Source organism: Trachinotus anak, unplaced genomic scaffold (assembly GCF_046630095.1).
Source record: "Trachinotus anak isolate AG129_WGS33_773 ecotype Australia unplaced genomic scaffold, CSIRO_AGI_Tana_v1 ptg000003l, whole genome shotgun sequence".
NCBI lineage: Eukaryota > Metazoa > Chordata > Actinopteri > Carangiformes > Carangidae > Trachinotus > Trachinotus anak.
Window position 1 is genome coordinate 19,832,859 of NW_027273854.1, and position 14,756 is coordinate 19,847,614.

The window sequence follows — 14,756 nt, forward strand, 5'->3', positions numbered from 1 at the left end:
CAAGCAGGGAGCAGTTGAGTTTCCACAGACCACTTCCAAAAGTCACACCTGAAGAGAGTGAAAGGGTGCAGGAGAGCATCAGGTGGTCAGAAAAGAAAACAGGGGTCAATCTAGCATCGGTCGGCGGGCAGTCCCGTGTGAAAATAAAATCTATGCGAGAGGCTCTGGTGCCATCACCACTGAACCAGGTGAAGCCCTCCTCTCTGGGATGCATGGTTTTAAAACAGTCTTGTAGTTTAAAATCCCTGCATATGCCCTGTAATAAAACCGATGTTTTGTCAATTTTAAAATCTTCCCCTGTTCTTTTTCTATCTTTTCGACTTAAAATACAGTTAAAATCACCTCCTAAAACTAATGGCACTCTCCCTAGCATGTGGGACTGCAGGTCTTCTAAAAGGTCATACCTGTCATTTTTGTCGTTAAAGCCATAAATATTGAGAAGGTTAAAATCCTGTCCCATAAAGGTCAAGTGTGCTAAAAGTGCCCTACCGTCTCTCACCACAGTGCTACCCTTCACCAGAACCTGAGGGTTTTTTATTAAAATGGCCACTCCATCGTTCTTATTTTGGTTTGATCCGCTCCATATCGATGTCTGTGGCCACATCTCCTCCCACTGTCGGTAGTGTTTTAAAAACGGTATGCCACATTCCTGCATTAAAAACACATCTGACTTTGTAGAATTAAGAAAGGATAAAACACTCTGGGCTCTAACTCTCGACTTCACACTTCTCACATTGATGGTTGAGAAGGTGAGTGTCATGAGTATGATTAAAAACAACAGGTATGAAATTTTAAAAACACTAAATAGAGGTTTAAGATGCTAAAATATCTTTTTTTTTTTTAAAAAAAGGCAGTTAGACTATTTCTTGTGAACGGGGCTCCTCCTTCACTTCAACAGGTGATGAAGGAGGGAGTTGAGCTCCATTCCCCCGTCGGACTCTGGGGGTTGGCCTTTGACGCAAGGCTGCATTTAGCTTGGAGTCCTTAGGGGTTGATTGTAGAGCTACTGTCAGGAAAGAGACTTCATTTGGTGAATTGGAGGGGAAGACTCTGGGCTCCTCCACAGATGAACTGTCTGAGAGAGTCCCAACTCTTCCCCTCTTCTCTGAGGCTACAGGAGACTCAGAGGACAATTCCGATGCAAGTCTCTTTGTTTGCTGGGCATCGGGGAGGGGGGCATCCTCACTATTTTCAGGTGGTTGAAAATCTTCCATTTCTGAACTAGCTCCGCCCACTTCCTGCATCTCCCCATCCTCCTCTCCACTCTCCATTGATGGGGCTGTTGCAGGCCCCTCCCCCTCTCCCGCCTCACATGATCCCTCCTCTCCAATCACAGTATCTGGCGGGAGATTTGAATTTTCCTGCCCAGCCTCTTCAACCTGCTCTTTTTCTTTTTGTCCTCCATTTTGTTCATTGGCTTTTGCTGCCTTTAGTTTGTTGGCAAACGATTTGGGGCAAGCTCTGAAGAGATGATTTGTTTCTCCACAAAGGTTGCACTTCCTGCCATTGGTGCACTCCTCAAAAGTGTGCCCAATTTCTCTACACTTTCCACAAAAGGTTTTTGTGCACGCTTCTACCAGGTGCCCATGCTCACCGCACTTGCGGCAGAGCTTGGGCTGACCTTGGTAGTGGATGTAGCCCCTGTTTTCACCCAGAACTATCATTGACGGCAGATGTTTCAGGCCTTGGAAGCCCTGGGGGTCCTGCCATTGTTGAATGGGGACCCTCCAAGCGCAATTCCAGATGCCGTCCTCATCTCTCACTTTGGTAGCCTGGCCTTTAACAGTGCAGTATCTCCCCAGCCATATACAAATGTCTTCTGCATTCACTGTCTCATTAAACATTCTGACAATGACTGTTTTCAATGCATTATCAGTCAGTTTTTCAACAACAAATGCAGAAAACTGGGGTTTCACAGACTCAAATCTTGTCCAAAATTCTCTCAAGATAGCCGCAGACTGGAAGCTTACATCAAAACCTGTATTTAATGGTAGTGTCAAAATACAATTCAAATCGTTTGCTGTGAATTTCAAAGCCTGTTGGATTAGCTTCCTGGAGAAATCTAGCCTTGACATCTCCAGGAGCTTTCCATCCTTTTCTTTAAACTTAAAACGGACGCTGTGGTGCCTCCGCATGTTGGCATGGGTGGCCGACATGGTGGAGGCACCACAAGCTAAAAGGATCTAAAATCAGTAAAAAACTTACAATGGACAAAAAAAACAATGAACAATAAATAAGTAAATACAATTAAAAATATAAAAAGGAAAAAAATCTAAAAACGTACTTACCTTTTCAAGTTTTGGCCTGGACAAGGTGTTGAATCCGGCAGAGCGCAGGTAAGAGATTCTCTGGGCCAATGAATTCCTATTTGTTTAAGATATGCAACTACAGAAAAGTTGCACAACTTTAAACAAGGAATGTAGACAATTTCCTCCCAAGAGCTGGTTTAACTCAGAGCCACAACAGGCAAGAATTTAACCATCAAAAGGAGGCGACCGCAGTCTTAGCCAAAAGGCCGAGAAGCGATGGGCCCAAAGTGTCTGGCGTTCCAGCCAGGCTCTTGGCACAAATCTCGCTGGTCGCGGTTGGCTGCTTTTGACATGAGCGGAGCAATGGCTGCTTTTCACCACCTCCGCCCACCTCCCCATTCCTGACCTCGACAGCTGTTTGACTTTTCACAAACTCAAAGGGCTCAGCCATACGGCAGAGCCTGCCAAAAATAGCTTAAACTCATTGGTGTTCCTCTCCACGGAAGTCTTTAGTAAAAGGCGAAAGACTTGTGCGTGATGAAGAGAAACCAGAGTCAGTACAGGCCTCTCCTCAAGAGCGGCCGAGGACCCCATTGGTCCCAGTCACCGCCCTCACGGTAGCCTTCTCTTAGCTTGCCAAATCCCCGCCCCCTCCCCATGTTGTCACGGGCTCTAGCCAATCGGGCTGTGGAGAAAAGTGTCTGGGCCTCAACATGCAATCCCCACAAATTTCTCAAGTTATCAGGCGCTTGCAGGCCCCCGGGGACCAAAATACAGGGAAAATGCGGGGTTGATTGGAGGCTAGCAGCCCTTCCAGGGCGCGTGAGGGATATCAGCTGTGGGGCAGGTTGACTCACCTTCCTCCAGCCACTGCCAGAGGGGCATTTGAAACTGTACGTTTGCGTCATTGCTTGCTTGCTTGCTTGCTTTTCCACACGGCCAGAGAAGGGTGCACCGTTCCCGGCGGCACTGCAATGCCAGGTCGATGCGTGGAGTGAACGGGGCAAGCCCCTTTTTCAGCTCCCAGTTCTAAAAATCCGTTTAATATGTTTGTCCTCGGGTAGAGGACATATCAGATATTAAACTGATAAGAACAGATTTTTTTTCTTTCGAAAAGATTTATTGACACTCATTTCAAGTTTTTTCAAAGAAGGTTTACATCTTGAGATACAAAGGGTACATTATAATCACAACAATATGATAAATAGTTGTAAAACCATTGTTTGTTTGTTTTTTTTTTTAAAACATTAAAAACAAATATTTCAAGGGGTTTTACATGTTGTCAAACATAAAATCCATCTCACAAATGAAAACCATGGAGTGTCCCAAATCTTTAAAAGGGAGTGCATTGGTTTAAAACTTCTCTTCTTTCTAATTTTGTGCAGGAGCAGAGTGAGTCCCTACCCAGGGTCACTCATTCCGCTCCCCCAAACATTTGGTCTCTCGGGATCCTGTCGTGGTGCTCAGAGGAGATCCTCACCCTGTTGCTCCTTCCCACCTGCCTCACCCGGAGAGCCAGGCCGCCGCTGCTTTGACCTTTTCATGTGTGGCTCCGGCTCCTTCGTCCGAATGGGCACAGAGGCGATGCTTCTTTGTGGCTGTGTCCTAGGCCTGCCGCCTACAGCCATCCGGATCACAGCCACGGGGGGGATCTGCATGTGCTTCCTTACCAGCAAGTTTCTGGAGGTCCATATGGCGTCTTTGATGGCGGCTAGGGTGAGCCACATCTGGGCAAAGTCATCGTTCTTCAGTGTTTTTTGGCTCACCCCATACAGCACCAGTTGTGCTGTAAGGACCTCCCTTGCTGGCAAGTACGGGAATTGCAAGGAGCCGGCCATTGCCCACTGGTCTACGGCAGCGCTGCACTCCCAGAGCAAATGCCTCACCGACTCTGGCGCGCCACAACCGGGTCGGGGGCAGGTTGAGCGTGTTGACATGCCCCGGGAGTGCATGACGGACCTGACTGGGAGAATCTCATGAGCCACCATCCATGACAGGTCCCGGAGTCTGTTTGGAAGAGCGGAATGGTTCACGTTGCGCCAAACTGTTGAGGGCTCGCCAAATGCGAGCCCGCGCACTGGACTCACTGGCTCCTGCTCCTGCACAACAGAGATCAGAGAACGGTGGTTGGTTAAAATATGCAGCTCCTCCTGCTCCAGTTTAAAATGCTTTAAAAACGTCGGGATAAAAGCATAGGCTGGTGGCAGGCTAAAAGACACGGGTACTTTAAGATCTGTAGGTAAAATCTTCAATCGTCTGAGGTACGATCCCATCCAGAAACGTGTCATGGCTGTAGTTTTGGGGTTTCCGGATGGGTCTGTGGCTTGTTTGAGGTGTAGTGCGGTGTATCGGCTTCCTAAAAACAAGTACAGGTCAGGCACTCCTTTTCCTCCTTTCTCTTTTGGCCTTTTCATGACCTCCCTCCTCAGTCTCTCCCACTTGGAGCCCCACAGGAAATAAAAGATGGCTCGCTCCAGATCTAAAAGCACTCTCCTAGGTGGGATAAAAACAGAACTGATGAGTAAAAGCAAAGGTAAAATCACCGCTTTGATGATTAAAACCTTTCCTTCAATAGTCAGTCCTCTAAGTCCCCAATATCCTAGTCTTTGTTTTACTTTCCCTACCACGTCTGGCCAATTTGTTGTTCCTTCTCCCTCCCTGTCAAATTTGATCCCCAGTATTTTTTGGTCAGTCTGGGTCACAGTCAAAGGGAGTCCTGTCATCTCAGTCGCTGTCCACGGTCCATAAAATTGGGCTTGGGTCTTGTTTTTGTTCAACTTTGACCCAGAAGCCTGTCCAAACCAGTCAGTCAAGTCCAGCGTCCTGTTGACGGATAAAAGGTCGGTGCATAAAATGTTCACGTCGTCCATGTATAAAATACACTTGGTGTCCAGTCCCCCGCTCCCCGGTACTCCCAACCCATTGATTCGTTGATCCCTTCTCAAGATCTGTGCCAGCGGTTCTATACATGTTATGTATAGGAGGGCAGATAACGGACAACCCTGACGGACACCGCAGTTAATATCGACTGCTTTTGTCAAATGCCCGTTAATCACAAATTTGCTGGTAATGTCCCGATACAGCAATCCCACCCAAGCTAGAAACCTTTCTGGGAACCCCATTTTTTGCAGTACCTTGAAAAGGTACTGGTGCGAGACCCGATCGAAGGCTTTCTCAAAATCTAAATTTAGGACTACTAGCCGGATGTTTCTGTCTCTCGCGTAACAGGTGGTGTCTCGGATCAGTACCAGGCTGTCGGTGATCTTCCTCCCTGGGATGGCACAGCCTTGATCCGGGTGAATCACCCCCTTTAAAAACAAGGACATACGTGAGGCTAAAAGTTTGCTAAAAAGTTTACAATCAAGGTTTAAAAGTGCGATAGGTCTCCAGTTCATCAGGTCGGTCTTGTCTTTGTTTTTGTGCAGTAGAGTCACTATCCCTACTCTAAAACTGTCAGGAAGTCGGTCTAGGTGCTCAAAGTCTTTAAAAACATCGATCAAATCAGGTGCTAAAATGTCCCAAAAGGTCAAATAAAATTCCAAGGGAAGTCCATCCTGTCCTGGGGACTTCCCTTTTTTAAAACTTGACAAACATTTATTTAACTCTAGAATGGTAAAATCTTGGGTTAAAAGCACACTGTCTTTTACTTTTTTATCGATGGATTTTAAAACTTCATTCATGGTGTCTATTCTAATGGGCTTTTCTTTATACAATTCTACGTAAAAATTTTCCACAATCTGTTTAATTTCTTCGATATTCTCTGTTATGCACCCGTTTTCCTTTTTTAGTTTTAAAATGGTCCCCCCTTTACTAACAATTTTCTTAAAAAAATACCTGGTGCACTTCTCACCCTCCTCTATTTCCCGTTCCCTGCTCCTTAAAATGACACCCTTGCTTTTAATTTCAGCTAAAACCGACATCTCTGATTTGATTTCTGTAATTTCTTCATTAAAATCCATTCCATTTTGGTTGAGGTTAAAATAGCGCTGTAGTCGCTTCTGCAGTCCCATCATGCGTCTGTTCTCCTTGCCCTTTCTTTTTTTGCCTGCCTGTCTGAAAAAAGTCTGGGTCTTTCCCTTCACCATCTCCCACCAGTGTGCTCGTGTATCGTACATGTCTTGAAGGGTCTGCCACTCTCGGTACTGCTCCCTGTACTGCTGAACTAGATGTTGATCTTCAAGCAGGGAGCAGTTGAGTTTCCACAGACCACTTCCAAAAGTCACACCTGAAGAGAGTGAAAGGGTGCAGGAGAGCATCAGGTGGTCAGAAAAGAAAACAGGGGTCAATCTAGCATCGGTCGGCGGGCAGTCCCGTGTGAAAATAAAATCTATGCGAGAGGCTCTGGTGCCATCACCACTGAACCAGGTGAAGCCCTCCTCTCTGGGATGCATGGTTTTAAAACAGTCTTGTAGTTTAAAATCCCTGCATATGCCCTGTAATAAAACCGATGTTTTGTCAATTTTAAAATCTTCCCCTGTTCTTTTTCTATCTTTTCGACTTAAAATACAGTTAAAATCACCTCCTAAAACTAATGGCACTCTCCCTAGCATGTGGGACTGCAGGTCTTCTAAAAGGTCATACCTGTCATTTTTGTCGTTAAAGCCATAAATATTGAGAAGGTTAAAATCCTGTCCCATAAAGGTCAAGTGTGCTAAAAGTGCCCTACCGTCTCTCACCACAGTGCTACCCTTCACCAGAACCTGAGGGTTTTTTATTAAAATGGCCACTCCATCGTTCTTATTTTGGTTTGATCCGCTCCATATCGATGTCTGTGGCCACATCTCCTCCCACTGTCGGTAGTGTTTTAAAAACGGTATGCCACATTCCTGCATTAAAAACACATCTGACTTTGTAGAATTAAGAAAGGATAAAACACTCTGGGCTCTAACTCTCGACTTCACACTTCTCACATTGATGGTTGAGAAGGTGAGTGTCATGAGTATGATTAAAAACAACAGGTATGAAATTTTAAAAACACTAAATAGAGGTTTAAGATGCTAAAATATCTTTTTTTTTTTTAAAAAAAAAAAAGGCAGTTAGACTATTTCTTGTGAACGGGGCTCCTCCTTCACTTCAACAGGTGATGAAGGAGGGAGTTGAGCTCCATTCCCCCGTCGGACTCTGGGGGTTGGCCTTTGACGCAAGGCTGCATTTAGCTTGGAGTCCTTAGGGGTTGATTGTAGAGCTACTGTCAGAAAAGAGACTTCATTTGGTGAATTGGAGGGGAAGACTCTGGGCTCCTCCACAGATGAACTGTCTGAGAGAGTCCCAACTCTTCCCCTCTTCTCTGAGGCTACAGGAGACTCAGAGGACAATTCCGATGCAAGTCTCTTTGTTTGCTGGGCATCGGGGAGGGGGGCATCCTCACTATTTTCAGGTGGTTGAAAATCTTCCATTTCTGAACTAGCTCCGCCCACTTCCTGCATCTCCCCATCCTCCTCTCCACTCTCCATTGATGGGGCTGTTGCAGGCCCCTCCCCCTCTCCCGCCTCACATGATCCCTCCTCTCCAATCACAGTATCTGGCGGGAGATTTGAATTTTCCTGCCCAGCCTCTTCAACCTGCTCTTTTTCTTTTTGTCCTCCATTTTGTTCATTGGCTTTTGCTGCCTTTAGTTTGTTGGCAAACGATTTGGGGCAAGCTCTGAAGAGATGATTTGTTTCTCCACAAAGGTTGCACTTCCTGCCATTGGTGCACTCCTCAAAAGTGTGCCCAATTTCTCTACACTTTCCGCAAAAGGTTTTTGTGCACGCTTCTACCAGGTGCCCATGCTCACCACACTTGCGGCAGAGCTTGGGCTGACCTTGGTAGTGGATGTAGCCCCTGTTTTCACCCAGAACTATCATTGACGGCAGATGTTTCAGGCCTTGGAAGCCCTGGGGGTCCTGCCATTGTTGAATGGGGACCCTCCAAGCGCAATTCCAGATGCCGTCCTCATCTCTCACTTTGGTAGCCTGGCCTTTAACAGTGCAGTATCTCCCCAGCCATATACAAATGTCTTCTGCATTCACTGTCTCATTAAACATTCTGACAATGACTGTTTTCAATGCATTATCAGTCAGTTTTTCAACAACAAATGCAGAAAACTGGGGTTTCACAGACTCAAATCTTGTCCAAAATTCTCTCAAGATAGCCGCAGACTGGAAGCTTACATCAAAACCTTTATTTAATGGTAGGGTCAAAATACAATTCAAATCGTTTGCTGTGAATTTCAAAGCCTGTTGGATTAGCTTCCTGGAGAAATCTAGCCTTGACATCTCCAGGAGCTTTCCATCCTTTTCTTTAAACTTAAAACGGACGCTGTGGTGCCTCCGCATGTTGGCATGGGTGGCCGACATGGTGGAGGCACCACAAGCTAAAAGGATCTAAAATCAGTAAAAAACTTACAATGGACAAAAAAACAATGAACAATAAATAAGTAAATACAATTAAAAATATAAAAAAGGAAAAAAATCTAAAAACGTACTTACCTTTTCAAGTTTTGGCCTGGACAAGGTGTTGAATCCGGCAGAGCTCAGGTAAGAGATTCTCTGGGCCAATGAATTCCTATTTGTTTAAGATATGCAACTACAGAAAAGTTGCACAACTTTAAACAAGGAATGTAGACAATTTCCTCCCAAGAGCTGGTTTAACTCAGAGCCACAACAGGCAAGAATTTAACCATCAAAAGGAGGCGACCGCAGTCTTAGCCAAAAGGCCGAGAAGCGATGGGCCCAAAGTGTCTGGCGTTCCAGCCAGGCTCTTGGCACAAATCTCGCTGGTCGCGGTTGGCTGCTTTTGACATGAGCGGAGCAATGGCTGCTTTTCACCACCTCCGCCCACCTCCCCATTCCTGACCTCGACAGCTGTTTGACTTTTCACAAACTCAAAGGGCTCAGCCATACGGCAGAGCCTGCCAAAAATAGCTTAAACTCATTGGTGTTCCTCTCCACGGAAGTCTTTAGTAAAAGGCGAAAGACTTGTGCGTGATGAAGAAAAACCAGAGTCAGTACAGGCCTCTCCTCAAGAGCGGCCGAGGACCCCATTGGTCCCAGTCACCGCCCTCACGGTAGCCTTCTCTTAGCTTGCCAAATCCCCGCCCCCTCCCCATGTTGTCACGGGCTCTAGCCAATCGGGCTGTGGAGAAAAGTGTCTGGGCCTCAACATGCAATCCCCACAAATTTCTCAAGTTATCAGGCGCTTGCAGGCCCCCGGGGACCAAAATACAGGGAAAATGCGGGGTTGATTGGAGGCTAGCAGCCCTTCCAGGGCGCGTGAGGGATATCAGCTGTGGGGCAGGTTGACTCACCTTCCTCCAGCCACTGCCAGAGGGGCATTTGAAACTGTACGTTTGCGTCATTTTTTGCTTGCTTACTTGCTTGCTTGCTTTTCCACACGGCCAGAGAAGGGTGCACCGTTCCCGGCGGCACTGCAATGCCAGGTCGATGCGTGGAGTGAACGGAGCAAGCCCCTTTTTCAGCTCCCAGTTCTAAAAATCCGTTTAATATGTTTGTCCTCGGGTAGAGGACATATCAGATATTAAACTGATAAGAACAGATACTACACTTGATCTTAGCCAAAAGGCCGAGAAGCGATGGGCCCAAAGTGTCTGGCGTTCCAGCCAGGCTCTTGGCACAAATCTCGCTGGTCGCGGTTGGCTGCTTTTGACATGAGCGGAGCAATGGCTGCTTTTCACCACCTCCGCCCACCTCCCCATTCCTGACCTCGACAGCTGTTTGACTTTTCACAAACTCAAAGGGCTCAGCCATACGGCAGAGCCTGCCAAAAATAGCTTAAACTCATTGGTGTTCCTCTCCACGGAAGTCTTTAGTAAAAGGCGAAAGACTTGTGCGTGATGAAGAGAAACCAGAGTCAGTACAGGCCTCTCCTCAAGAGCGGCCGAGGACCCCATTGGTCCCAGTCACCGCCCTCACGGTAGCCTTCTCTTAGCTTGCCAAATCCCCGCCCCCTCCCCATGTTGTCACGGGCTCTAGCCAATCGGGCTGTGGAGAAAAGTGTCTGGGCCTCAACATGCAATCCCCACAAATTTCTCAAGTTATCAGGCGCTTGCAGGCCCCCGGGGACCAAAATACAGGGAAAATGCGGGGTTGATTGGAGGCTAGCAGCCCTTCCAGGGCGCGTGAGGGATATCAGCTGTGGGGCAGGTTGACTCACCTTCCTCCAGCCACTGCCAGAGGGGCATTTGAAACTGTACGTTTGCGTCATTGTTTGCTTGCTTGCTTGCTTGCTTGCTTTTCCACACGGCCAGAGAAGGGTGCACCGTTCCCGGCGGCACTGCAATGCCAGGTCGATGCGTGGAGTGAACGGAGCAAGCCCCTTTTTCAGCTCCCAGTTCTAAAAATCCGTTTAATATGTTTGTCCTCGGGTAGAGGACATATCAGATATTAAACTGATAAGAACAGATACTACACTTGATCTTAGCCAAAAGGCCGAGAAGCGATGGGCCCAAAGTGTCTGGCGTTCCAGCCAGGCTCTTGGCACAAATCTCGCTGGTCGCGGTTGGCTGCTTTTGACATGAGCGGAGCAATGGCTGCTTTTCACCACCTCCGCCCACCTCCCCATTCCTGACCTCGACAGCTGTTTGACTTTTCACAAACTCAAAGGGCTCAGCCATACGGCAGAGCCTGCCAAAAATAGCTTAAACTCATTGGTGTTCCTCTCCACGGAAATCTTTAGTAAAAGGCGAAAGACTTGTGCGTGATGAAGAGAAACCAGAGTCAGTACAGGCCTCTCCTCAAGAGCGGCCGAGGACCCCATTGGTCCCAGTCACCGCCCTCACGGTAGCCTTCTCTTAGCTTGCCAAATCCCCGCCCCCTCCCCATGTTGTCACGGGCTCTAGCCAATCGGGCTGTGGAGAAAAGTGTCTGGGCCTCAACATGCAATCCCCACAAATTTCTCAAGTTATCAGGCGCTTGCAGGCCCCCGGGGACCAAAATACAGGGAAAATGCGGGGTTGATTGGAGGCTAGCAGCCCTTCCAGGGCGCGTGAGGGATATCAGCTGTGGGGCAGGTTGACTCACCTTCCTCCAGCCACTGCCAGAGGGGCATTTGAAACTGTACGTTTGCGTCATTGTTTGCTTGCTTGCTTGCTTTTCCACACGGCCAGAGAAGGGTGCACCGTTCCCGGCGGCACTGCAATGCCAGGTCGATGCGTGGAGTGAACGGAGCAAGCCCCTTTTTCAGCTCCCAGTTCTAAAAATCCGTTTAATATGTTTGTCCTCGGGTAGAGGACATATCAGATATTAAACTGATAAGAACAGATTTTTTCTTTCGAAAAGATTTATTGACACTCATTTCAAGTTTTTTCAAAGAAGGTTTACATCTTGAGATACAAAGGGTACATTATAATCACAACAATATGATAAATAGTTGTAAAACCATTGTTTGTTTGTTTTTTTTTTTTTTTTTAAACATTAAAAACAAATATTTCAAGGGGTTTTACATGTTGTCAAACATAAAATCCATCTCACAAATGAAAACCATGGAGTGTCCCAAATCTTTAAAAAGGGAGTGCATTGGTTTAAAACTTCTCTTCTTTCTAATTTTGTGCAGGAGCAGAATGAGTCCCTACCCAGGGTCACTCATTCCGCTCCCCCAAACATTTGGTCTCTCGGGATCCTGTCGTGGTGCTCAGAGGAGATCCTCACCCTGTTGCTCCTTCCCACCTGCCTCACCCGGAGAGCCAGGCCGCCGCTGCTTTGACCTTTTCATGTGTGGCTCCGGCTCCTTCGTCCGAATGGGCACAGAGGCGATGCTTCTTTGTGGCTGTGTCCTAGGCCTGCCGCCTACAGCCATCCGGATCACAGCCACGGGGGGGATCTGCATGTGCTTCCTTACCAGCAAGTTTCTGGAGGTCCATATGGCGTCTTTGATGGCGGCTAGGGTGAGCCACATCTGGGCAAAGTCATCGTTCTTCAGTGTTTTTTGGCTCACCCCATACAGCACCAGTTGTGCTGTAAGGACCTCCCTTGCTGGCAAGTACGGGAATTGCAAGGAGCCGGCCATTGCCCACTGGTCTACGGCAGCGCTGCACTCCCAGAGCAAATGCCTCACCGACTCTGGCGCGCCACAACCGGGTCGGGGGCAGGTTGAGCGTGTTGACATGCCCCGGGAGTGCATGACGGACCTGACTGGGAGAATCTCATGAGCCACCATCCATGACAGGTCCCGGAGTCTGTTTGGAAGAGCGGAATGGTTCACGTTGCGCCAAACTGTTGAGGGCTCGCCAAATGCGAGCCCGCGCACTGGACTCACTGGCTCCTGCTCCTGCACAACAGAGATCAGAGAACGGTGGTTGGTTAAAATATGCAGCTCCTCCTGCTCCAGTTTAAAATGCTTTAAAAACGTCGGGATAAAAGCATAGGCTGGTGGCAGGCTAAAAGACACGGGTACTTTAAGATCTGTAGGTAAAATCTTCAATCGTCTGAGGTACGATCCCATCCAGAAACGTGTCATGGCTGTAGTTTTGGGGTTTCCGGATGGGTCTGTGGCTTGTTTGAGGTGTAGTGCGGTGTATCGGCTTCCTAAAAACAAGTACAGGTCAGGCACTCCTTTTCCTCCTTTCTCTTTTGGCCTTTTCATGACCTCCCTCCTCAGTCTCTCCCACTTGGAGCCCCACAGGAAATAAAAGATGGCTCGCTCCAGATCTAAAAGCACTCTCCTAGGTGGGATAAAAACAGAACTGATGAGTAAAAGCAAAGGTAAAATCACCGCTTTGATGATTAAAACCTTTCCTTCAATAGTCAGTCCTCTAAGTCCCCAATATCCTAGTCTTTGTTTTACTTTCCCTACCACGTCTGGCCAATTTGTTGTTCCTTCTCCCTCCCTGTCAAATTTGATCCCCAGTATTTTTTGGTCAGTCTGGGTCACAGTCAAAGGGAGTCCTGTCATCTCAGTCGCTGTCCACGGTCCATAAAATTGGGCTTGGGTCTTGTTTTTGTTCAACTTTGACCCAGAAGCCTGTCCAAACCAGTCAGTCAAGTCCAGCGTCCTGTTGACGGATAAAAGGTCGGTGCATAAAATGTTCACGTCGTCCATGTATAAAATACACTTGGTGTCCAGTCCCCCGCTCCCCGGTACTCCCAACCCATTGATTCGTTGATCCCTTCTCAAGATCTGTGCCAGCGGTTCTATACATGTTATGTATAGGAGGGCAGATAACGGACAACCCTGACGGACACCGCAGTTAATATCGACTGCTTTTGTCAAATGCCCGTTAATCACAAATTTGCTGGTAATGTCCCGATACAGCAATCCCACCCAAGCTAGAAACCTTTCTGGGAACCCCATTTTTTGCAGTACCTTGAAAAGGTACTGGTGCGAGACCCGATCGAAGGCTTTCTCAAAATCTAAATTTAGGACTACTAGCCGGATGTTTCTGTCTCTCGCGTAACAGATGGTGTCTCGGATCAGTACCAGGCTGTCGGTGATCTTCCTCCCTGGGATGGCACAGCCTTGATCCGGGTGAATCACCCCCTTTAAAAACAAGGACATACGTGAGGCTAAAAGTTTGCTAAAAAGTTTACAATCAAGGTTTAAAAGTGCGATAGGTCTCCAGTTCATCAGGTCGGTCTTGTCTTTGTTTTTGTGCAGTAGAGTCACTATCCCTACTCTAAAACTGTCAGGAAGTCGGTCTAGGTGCTCAAAGTCTTTAAAAACATCGATCAAATCAGGTGCTAAAATGTCCCAAAAGGTCAAATAAAATTCCAAGGGAAGTCCATCCTGTCCTGGGGACTTCCCTTTTTTAAAACTTGACAAACATTTATTTAACTCTAGAATGGTAAAATCTTGGGTTAAAAGCACACTGTCTTTTACTTTTTTATCGATGGATTTTAAAACTTCATTCATGGTGTCTATTCTAATGGGCTTTTCTTTATACAATTCTACGTAAAAATTTTCCACAATCTGTTTAATTTCTTCGATATTCTCTGTTATGCACCCGTTTTCCTTTTTTAGTTTTAAAATGGTCCCCCCTTTACTAACAATTTTCTTAAAAAAATACCTGGTGCACTTCTCACCCTCCTCTATTTCCCGTTCCCTGCTCCTTAAAATGACACCCTTGCTTTTAATTTCAGCTAAAACCGACATCTCTGATTTGATTTCTCTAATTTCTTCATTAAAATCCATTCCATTTTGGTTGAGGTTAAAATAGCGCTGTAGTCGCTTCTGCAGTCCCATCATGCGTCTGTTCTCCTTGCCCTTTCTTTTTTTGCCTGCCTGTCTGAAAAAAGTCTGGGTCTTTCCCTTCACCATCTCCCACCAGTGTGCTCGTGTATCGTACATGTCTTGAAGGGTCTGCCACTCTCGGTACTGCTCCCTGTACTGCTGAACTAGATGTTGATCTTCAAGCAGGGAGCAGTTGAGTTTCCACAGACCACTTCCAAAAGTCACACCTGAAGAGAGTGAAAGGGTGCAGGAGAGCATCAGGTGGTCAGAAAAGAAAACAGGGGTCAATCTAGCATCGGTCGGCGGGCAGTCCCGTGTGAAAATAAAATCTATGCGAGAGGC

General features: G+C 47.1%; 6 non-coding genes and 2 pseudogenes across 6 annotated transcripts; all 8 read right to left on the bottom strand.

Annotated features, from left to right (window-relative positions):
- Window positions 1–2,691: 2,691 nt before the first annotated feature.
- Window positions 2,692–2,806, bottom strand: LOC139618887 (U5 spliceosomal RNA). The gene has a single exon (XR_011689893.1). It is a non-coding gene; the product is annotated as a U5 spliceosomal RNA (small nuclear RNA).
- Window positions 2,807–3,193: 387 nt separating this feature from the next.
- Window positions 3,194–3,370, bottom strand: LOC139619677 (U2 spliceosomal RNA; annotated as a pseudogene).
- Window positions 3,371–9,122: 5,752 nt separating this feature from the next.
- On the bottom strand, window positions 9,123–9,237 carry LOC139619312 (U5 spliceosomal RNA). Its single transcript, XR_011690314.1, has one exon. It is a non-coding gene; the product is annotated as a U5 spliceosomal RNA (small nuclear RNA).
- Window positions 9,238–9,632: 395 nt separating this feature from the next.
- LOC139619432 (U2 spliceosomal RNA) lies at window positions 9,633–9,824 on the bottom strand. Its single transcript, XR_011690428.1, has one exon. It is a non-coding gene; the product is annotated as a U2 spliceosomal RNA (small nuclear RNA).
- Window positions 9,825–9,988: 164 nt separating this feature from the next.
- LOC139618888 (U5 spliceosomal RNA) lies at window positions 9,989–10,103 on the bottom strand. The gene has a single exon (XR_011689894.1). It is a non-coding gene; the product is annotated as a U5 spliceosomal RNA (small nuclear RNA).
- A 395-nt stretch (window positions 10,104–10,498) lies between these two features.
- LOC139619433 (U2 spliceosomal RNA) lies at window positions 10,499–10,690 on the bottom strand. The gene has a single exon (XR_011690429.1). It is a non-coding gene; the product is annotated as a U2 spliceosomal RNA (small nuclear RNA).
- A 164-nt stretch (window positions 10,691–10,854) lies between these two features.
- LOC139619344 (U5 spliceosomal RNA) lies at window positions 10,855–10,969 on the bottom strand. Its single transcript, XR_011690343.1, has one exon. It is a non-coding gene; the product is annotated as a U5 spliceosomal RNA (small nuclear RNA).
- A 387-nt stretch (window positions 10,970–11,356) lies between these two features.
- On the bottom strand, window positions 11,357–11,531 carry LOC139619783 (U2 spliceosomal RNA; annotated as a pseudogene).
- Between the last annotated feature and the right edge of the window lie 3,225 nt (window positions 11,532–14,756).